Below are 9,220 nucleotides of genomic sequence, written 5' to 3'. Positions count from 1 at the left end.
TAATAGTGTATGTCAGATAATAGTGTAATTAATTTCCATTCTTCATTTTCTTTTAAATAGATTTCCTTTCATGTTACTAATGCAATAGTAAAATTGTCTCATTTCCTACTTTAAAATTTTTTGTAACAGAGCTGCACTTAGGACTTAGAAACTGGCCTGGAATTTAAAACCTAACTTAAGGCACATTGAGAGTAAATGAATCCTCTGAACAGCAGAAAAACATATATTGATAGCCTAGTTATTATGTTACAGACTTGTATAATGAAACTGAAAGTTTAATTGAATCTCCCATATATATATATATATATATTTTTTTTCTTGAGAAAGATTAGCCCTGAGCTAACATCTGCTGCCAATGCTCCTCTTTTTGCTAAGGAAGACTGACCCTGAGCTAACATCCGTGCCCATCTTCCTCTACTTTATATGTGGGACGCCTGCCACACCACGGCTTGACAAGCGGTGTGTAAGTCCGAACCCGGATCCGAACTGGTGAACCCCGGGCCACCAAAGCGGAACAGGTGAACTTAACCGCTGCGCCATGGGGCTGGCCCCTGAATCTCCCATATTTTTAATTTTAAGTAAATAGATTTAATACACTTCATTGCATGAAAAGTGTCATTATGATACTTTCCTATACATAGTTAGGTGTATTAATATAAATTTATTATATTATATGCTTTATTTATAACTATCTTTATCAAATATTATAATAGAAACCTTTTGAGGGAAAGATAACTTTTAAAATACTAAGAAAATGCCTACTGGCCTAATTTCGTTTTAAAAGGAGGTGGGCGTAAATAAGTAGATGAAGTACATGGATAACCTTTTTTGAAAATGTCTTATTAAACGAAGTTGTTAATCCAAATACGTGATCTAAAAATTTGTTTCTCACGTTGAGGAACTACACATAATCAGTTCATATTATGAGACAATATAGAATTCTGAATTCCTCAGAAGTTCTTAATAGAAATCTTTGATTGGTATATTACAGAAATTTTTTTGGCATTTTCGATCCAAGCTTGTGTGGCTATATGGATGGATGCGTAAAGGAGAGGTGGTGAATTAATGTTTTTGAGAGAGAAAGACAGGGAAAAAGATGAAAGAAAAGAGAGAAGTTAGGTAAATTCCCTTTTTAAAAACCTGCTTATAATTCAGCTCCTTTGCCTTGTAGAACAATATTTATCAGCCTTGCTCAAAATGTGAACAAATATAAAGGGATTTTGAAATATATTCCTTTAGTCATAATAACACATTATGTTTAGTAAATAAATCGAGCAAACACATTTACCGTTACTTATGAAGTATTCAAGTTTTAAGAGCTTGGAACAAAGGTGATTCTTATTTTTTATTTATAGCTTTATTTGCTTATTTGAAGCCTGAATATAAATATTGACTTTGCATATAGTTATGGAAGGTGCTCTGCTAGGTCTCAAAAAACTTGTTTTTTTTTTTTTAAAGATTTTATTTTTTCCATTTTCTCCCCAAAGCCCCCCGGTACATAGCTGCGTATTCTTCGTTGTGGGTCCTTCTAGTTGTGGCATGTGGGACGCTGCCTCAGTGTGGTCTGATGAGCAGTGCCATGTCCGCGCCCAGGATTGGAACCAACGAAACACTGGGCCGCCTGCTGCGGAGTGCGCGAACTTAACCACTCGGCCACGCGGCCAGCCCCTCAAAAAACTTGAGTTTTGATATTACTGATCTGAATAAACTAGGGTAAGTTATGGATTCTCTTGATCTCAACTGCAATATCCGGGGATTGCTCTAAAGTGGGCTTCTTCTCATCACCGGGCCTACAACAGATTTTGCAACTTGCAATCAAATATGTTTGAATGTAACAGAACATAAAATATCAGGGTGTACGTCTATGTTAAGTCTATTTTATTCATGAAACTTTAGTTATTTATTTATGTGCACGTATTTCCTACTGGTGGGTTACTGTCAAGTTTGAAAATCATGTTTGAGTAATTTTCTAAGCAATAGACACAGTCTCACAAGTGGAGAAACTCACCAGCATACTGGCCTTACCCTGAAAGAATCAGCAACGTCTTTCCCTGATCCAATGTTGTCAAAGATTTGGAGGGAGCTAGTCTCAGAATCTGCCCCCTCAGTGATGCACCCGACCATCTATTCAGCAACAGTGTGGAATGTTTGTCTGCTGCCATGTTTGCTCCGAAGATGTGAGCAGACGGCAGAATAGAGTGATATCTCTGTCTTCATGTGGGTCATTTTACAAACACAGTATTCCACCACTCACCTGTTAGAATCTTTGTATATTCACATGCCTGAGTAATTTACTAACTGCCACATAAAATGCAGATATATTTTTGCTATATTTTCACTTTTATGCTTTTTTTGTAAATTTAAATTTTCTGATTTTCAATGTTTATTTTATAAAATCAGTATTTGTCTCTTCTCAAAGTTATTTTGCTATAATCCTTGGAGACATTCCTTAATACTTATGAAAATAGAATTTTGTAGTTAGGATTTCTATTAAACTCTATTTTATATTCCATTGGCTAGAAGCTTTGGAACTAAAATAGCCTTCAAATTGTTATTAAAGTATAACATTACTGGATTTCTGATAAATTATTACACATTGAATTATGATCTATTTAACATGGTGCTTTCCTGGGCTTCTTGTTTTAGCTATACTCACATTCTCATTTATAAATACATCTCATGAAATTATAAATAATCTGTTTCTGAAGTAGCAAGTATGATCGTCTTCCAGGACCCACTCTTCTGCCCCCGAGGGGGCTCACTACCCTAACAGGAGATGGAGGCAGCTCGCCTTCAAGGCACTGAGGTGACCGCCGTGTTCCACCGCCACGTTACTCCCCTCAGGGGGACAAGAACTGGGTTCACATCTTAACTTCCACTTCTGTTGATTTAGAGTGTTTTTTGGTTGGTCATCATTTTGTCTGTTTAGTCATCGTGGCAAAGAATTTTTTTTCTTTGTTGCCTAATTCCTTATTTTATTCTTAAAAACTTACTGACTTATTTCTGTTATTACCATTCTAATTTTCAATGCTTATTCCTTCAGAGTATTTTAAGATCATTTATAAAATCATGAATTCATTACGTTTCTTCTTTATTTCTTCATAATAGCATACATTTTCCACTGAGCCTATACTGCATACATTTGGATTTGTAGTCATTTCAACATTTTAATTTTCCACAGGAAAATCTCGCTGGTCTAAGGTAGCTTATGACCTATGTAGCTGGGATGTGGGGAAAAAAGACAGAAAAGATGTGTTTCCTTCTGTTTATTTATTTCTCTATTTTCTCCCATACTCTTTTACTTTTTCACTACCTTTTTACAACATTATCAAGGGTCCTATTACACTAGCTATTTCACAGAAAAAGAAGACAGCACAAATTGGCATCCGATAAATGCTTTCTAAGTGCATAAATAGGTTAAAATTAAATTTTGTCTGTATAGGTATTACAGTGCTGTGATTAAACATATGATTTGATTTCAATAATCTTAGTGACTTGAGATAATGCAAGTCTTAGTTTTATTGTTTTCATTTTGCTTTTTTTATTTCATCTGTAAAAGTTTAGCTTCCAAGGAGTTACCTACATTCACCTATGAGTTGGACACAGGACTAGAGAATGAAGTTACTCAAATGTAGTTTTTAAGCTAAAATAAGAAAGGTTTTTGTAACAATAATATTTATCCAAAAATTGGAAAGTGCTGCTTCTTAAATTAGTGTATTCTCTGATAATATATGTCTTTCGACAGAGGGTGAATGCCAATAATTAGGGATATATATGTATTTTTAAATCTAGCATTGGGAAGGAGATTGAATTAGACTCACATAAAGGGATTTTCCAATATTGATTATGGATATTAAATATTTCACCAAATTTACTGAAATGATCATATGTGTGGACGTTATGAAACTCCACAGAAAACTATTGCTTTTTGAGACTATCCTTTTGGGAAGCCACACTACATGATGTTGGAAAGAGAGAGCATATGTTGGAGTGAAAGATAGAAAGCCAACAATAACAAATTAAATAGGTTCTTTTACTATCATTTCATTGACTAAACAATTCTAAAGTAGGCATGGGGTAAGAATTATGGATTTGCTTTCTTCTCAGATGAGTCTGTGCAAACGTCACGTAGCAATAATAAATTTGATGCTAACGTACATTTTGGAAATATATTGCACATAAACGTGCTAACTATTTCCTCTAATGCATCAAAATGACCAGGTGCAGTTCTTCGGGCCATGGTGGCCCTGAGAGGTCAACTAACACTCAATGAGTTGCCATCAGCATGTGGCATAGATACAGTCACAAGATATCAAGCCAGAGTGTCAGGTGCTTATGCTGACCCAAGAGTAACACTAAGCTTTACAGAGGGTGAAACACCCTGAAAAATGACTGAATGCATGAACTTTAAACATCTATCAGGGGCCGGCCGGATGACGCAGCGGTTAAGTTCCCAATTCTGCTTCTTGGCGGCCTGGGGTTCACCAGTTCAGATCCTAGGCGCGGACATAGCACCGCTTTGCAAAAGCCATGCTGTGGTAGGCATCCCACGTATAAAGTAGAGGAAGATGGGCACGGATGTTACCTCAGGGCCAGTCTTCCTCAGCCAAAAGAGGAGGATTCTCAGTAGTTAGCTCAGGGCTAATCTTCCTCAAAAAACCAAAGATCTATCAGTGGCAAGATATTGCAAGAAAATGTTCTCGCAGTCTGCAAACAAGCCAAACCATCCAGCAAAGGACAGCCATGCTTTATCGCAAAGTATTTATAAATAATTTCATGGGCCAGCCGGTGATGCAGCGGGTTAGTGTGCACGTTCCACTTCTCAGCGGCCTGGGGTTCGCCTGTTCGGATCCCGGGTGAAGACAGGGCACCGCTTGGCAAAAGCCATACTGTGGTAGGCGTCCCACGTAGAAAGTGCAGGAAGATGGGCATGGATGTTAGCTCAGGGCCAGTCTTCTTCAGTGAAAAGAGGAGGATTGGCAGAACATGTTAGCTCTGGGCTAATCTTCCTTAAAACAAACAAACAAAAAATAATAATAATTTCAACAAAAGATTCAGGCTACTGGTTTATATGCCCATAACAAAATTCTGTTTATTGTAATTTATGGGTTTCTATCTATAAATTTTCCTACTGAAATTTTATATGCTGACTTTATTATCTATTCCTCAATAGATGAATAGGTTTCAAAAGATAACTAATGCCTTACTACATCATGGCATCCTTCTGTGCAAGCATACTCCTGGGTGCGTATAAAGACTTTCCAGAAGGTACCAGCTCATGAAGCGTTGTATGGAGTCCTTTTCCATCTCTTTAATTCCTATGTGTACTCTATTCTTGACAATATCTGCCTGGGAAGGGCCTGGAAAATAGGCGGTTTCTCCTCCCTGCCTGCACGAATCACAGCCCAGTTAGACGTTTTCTTACACGACAGTGAAGTTTACTACGCTGCATTGTGCGAGGATGGCCTGTGAATGGCAAGTGATTTTTTTCATTACTCAGGTGATAAAAATGTTCTAAAATCAGGTCATGGTGGTGGCTGCTCAACTCGGTAATTCCACTAACGGCCATTGAATTGTATGATTTAAATAGGTGAACTTTGTGACATGTAACTTACATCTCAACAAAACCGTTAAAGAAAAAAAAAGCTAACATTAATGAAAACAAAGAAACAAAAGATCCAGGACACTGATCAGAGTGAAAAACAGAAAATAGTAGAAAATGAATGACTCTAATGATGAGATAACAGCTCTATCAGCAGATCAGGTAATCTCCTTTTCATTTTCATTTCATTTTATTTTGTTGCTATCAATGCAATTAAGGAACAGTGTGATTGAGCTGTCCCGTGACAGACTGTCATGAGCAATTTTCATGACAGGTCACGATGTGTTTCTTGGCGTATGGCTAGAAGGCATTCAAAGCACTGAATGACGTTCTTAAGTTTAAAAACACAGAAAGTTCCTTTTATAGCCATATGTTTGATTTGAATATGTTTTTTTTTCTTTTTTTCAAAGATTTCATTTTTTCCTTTTTCTCCCCAAAGCCCCCCGGTACATAGTTGTATATTCTTTGTTGTGGGTCCCTCTAGTTGTGGCATGTGGGACGCTGCCTCAGCGTGGTTTGATGAGCTGTGCCATGTCCATGCCCAGGATTCGAACCAACGAAACACGGGGCCGCCTGCAGCGGAACGTGCGAACTTAACCACTCGGCCACGGGGCCAGCCCCTGATTTGAATACATTTTAACATAAAACTTTAAACCCCATATAAGTTACTTAGAAGTGAATCTCCAATCAAAATTTATTTTTGTAGCTCTTAATTATTCCTAAAAATGTGTATTTCATTTAATTTATTGTGATAAACTGTGTGCAAAATAATTCTAAAACCAGCTCAACAAAGAAGAAGAAAATATACAACTCTATGAGATTTAGGTGAAGGTTGTCACAGGGAAATGAGAGGGTTATCCATAAAAGAATTTCAAGCATAAAAACAGATTAGGATAAAATTCTGTGGAGAAAGTGGAATGGAATGATGACTTCAATGAAAACATGTAATGAAGTAAAATTTTGACTCTAAAACAGCATTATTTATGTGTTTTTAAACTGGATTATGTGTTAATATCAAGTCTCTACTATATTTAGATTCCACAAAATACATTTTAAACAGTCACATAAGAGTTTTGCTTTAAAATATTCTCGCAATACTCTGGGAACCATGGGCTTGCAGCTACGTAGATGAATAAATACTATTGTAATTAATACTATCACATTTAAACATAAAATTGTGAAAGGAGGTACAAAACTATTTTAGGGAGGAGAAAAAAATCTGAACAATCTCGTTTTTACCATGAGATATTCATCTATTCCTCAGGAACTTGCCATCTTTTAATGAATCTATGTTTTCATGCTCACAGTAACTTACCTTTTTAATTAACGTATCCAGAAAAATAAGACATATTGTAATTATTCTTTGTATATTATTTGAACCAGTATAGCCATTAGCTCTGGAGAAGTATTTTTTTAATAATGTCCAGAGAAGTTATTTATAACTTATGTTGGTTTTTCAATTCTTTATTGTGCATATTCTTTGGTTCTCTCATTCATTAGTTAAATTATTATATATATGTCTAACACAGTTCCTTTTTTTTAAAACCATCAAAATAACTTAAAATGCCAGAAAGCAATAGTTTGTCTTGTAATCTGATTTTCCATTCCAATTTTCAAGTTTAGAAGGAAAATATTTCTAATAAAATCATAACTGACATGCTATTTTCCAAATATCATTAACTTTTTCTTTTACGTACATCTTTAATAGGCTTTTCTCCATTTTCATACACATTTTACTGCAAAAATGTTTGCCATCAATATTAAAATGTGAATTATCCCCATATTGGTGTACATAGCTTTCTAATTGCTTTCAAATCCAATTCATTATATAGCAGTTTAATAGCACAGATGATTCATTCACATTTTAATAAAAATCTGCTTCCCTGATCATTGACCTTTGAACTACACTTACCCTGTTTTCCTACTTCAATTTTCGAACACACAGTTACGTGGATAGAGCATTTTTTTTTGCTACAAAACTTCTCTAGAAATTTTAGAGAATGTGTACTAATGAATAGATAAACTCTGTACCTAACCGTTCTGAATCAATATTGAGAACTGAGCACTTACTTAACATACTGTATCATCATGGAAGTTAAGAGTTTCAAAAATTTGGACACTTTTGAATCCACTGTTTATAATATTTCCAAAATAAGAAAAATATATCATTTAGCATTTAACTTTGGCTGACTATCCAGAGTGTAAGTTATTTAAATGAAGAATAAAATTCATGTTGGGTTATCGAGATGAAGATGAAATCTTATTTAGTATTTGCAAGTAATATGTTTCCAAAATCCCAAAAGATATTTTTTAAACCAATTAGTAACATTAGACAAAGATATAAATGCACAACGACCAATTATAATCCAAATTCAGAAAAATATATTTCACAAAGTTAATAATCAAAATAGTACATCAAAGTCTATCTTAATTCCTTTGATATTAATTCTTACCTGAAGCTAACTGAGGTAGAGAGAGATTGGTTATCTTCAGAGCGTGTGTGTCTATTTTGGTGCTGTCCATTTGTAAACTATTAGTCTTGAATTTGTCACATGCTATTGACACCAAATGAGAGCAGGACCAAAGCAGGCTTGAAACATGCACAGCCTTGGTGTGGAACCACTTCCTGTCCTCCTTCGTATTCCACTACTTCCAGGTCCCAATTCTCCTGGATTTTGACTTCATGACTCATTTTGCTCTTTCCAACCTGATTTTATAGGTCTGATCCGACTCCCAGCATCACCCTTCTCCTGTCATGCTTTAAGTTCTCATTGATTATGGTCCACTTTCTGTTGTGCTGTTTTATGAAGTCACTGTGAGCGTTCTGTCTGAGCAGCTCCAGGAGCCCCTCATTCTGTGTAAATCTGACAACACCTCTGCCAGGCTCCAGCCAGCTCCACTAGCATTAGTTAGACCTACAATGCCATATTTGGGTAAATGTATCCGTGAGTAACAGTACCATCAATTCAACTAACTAGGAAGCCCAGTATGTGCTAAGAAACATCCTGAACACTCAGGAAGAACTCGCAGCTGTGAAACATGACGTAAGTGGAGCCACTTTAAAATGGAGCCAGAGTAACTCTTCCGGAGGAGCTGCCTTGCACGTCCTGTTTTCTGAACCTTTAAACTGGGCCAAACTGCCAACATCCCAAGAAGTCAGGGAGCACGAAAACATCCTGTTGAAAGCACAGTGAACTATTACCTAGTGACCCCTTGGCCTGACCAATCATTGAAGTTCACATCTGGCTCAGCTTGTCAGCACCGAGGAACTCTTAAAAACATCTGACCTCACCTTCTTTTTTTCCCATAAAAACCCTGATTCCTTCTCCTGTAATCGGGACACTATTTGGATTTCCGCCTGAATCTTTGTACCCCCAAATTTCAATTCTTTGATCCCAAATAAACACCTTGTCTATTGAATGAGTTTCTTGGTGTTTTGTAGGTTGAAAAGCTTTGGAACAGCTCAAAGGCAAAGGTGAAGGTAGTTTTCCCTTAAACTTTACTGTATCCAGAGAATTTAATCAAGGATTGACTGCAGACTCGTCACATCTGTCTGTTTAATTTAGTGGCGTTGGGAAATGTGTGATCATTATTGTGTTAATGAAACACTTCCATATC

At 36.3% G+C, this 9,220-nt stretch overlaps 1 long non-coding RNA gene across 1 annotated transcript; it reads right to left on the bottom strand.

Annotated features, from left to right (window-relative positions):
* Positions 1-4,012: 4,012 nt before the first annotated feature.
* LOC138919011 (uncharacterized) lies at positions 4,013-8,570 on the bottom strand. Its single transcript, XR_011428899.1, has 2 exons — positions 8,056-8,570; positions 4,013-5,009 (listed from the first exon to the last, which is right to left on the bottom strand). It is a non-coding gene; the product is annotated as an uncharacterized lncRNA (long non-coding RNA).
* Positions 8,571-9,220: the final 650 nt, after the last annotated feature.

Source organism: Equus caballus, chromosome 19, assembly GCF_041296265.1.
Source record: "Equus caballus isolate H_3958 breed thoroughbred chromosome 19, TB-T2T, whole genome shotgun sequence".
NCBI lineage: Eukaryota > Metazoa > Chordata > Mammalia > Perissodactyla > Equidae > Equus > Equus caballus.
The sequence above is the reverse complement of the archived record's forward strand: the minus strand, read 5'-3'. Positions and strand labels throughout refer to the sequence as shown.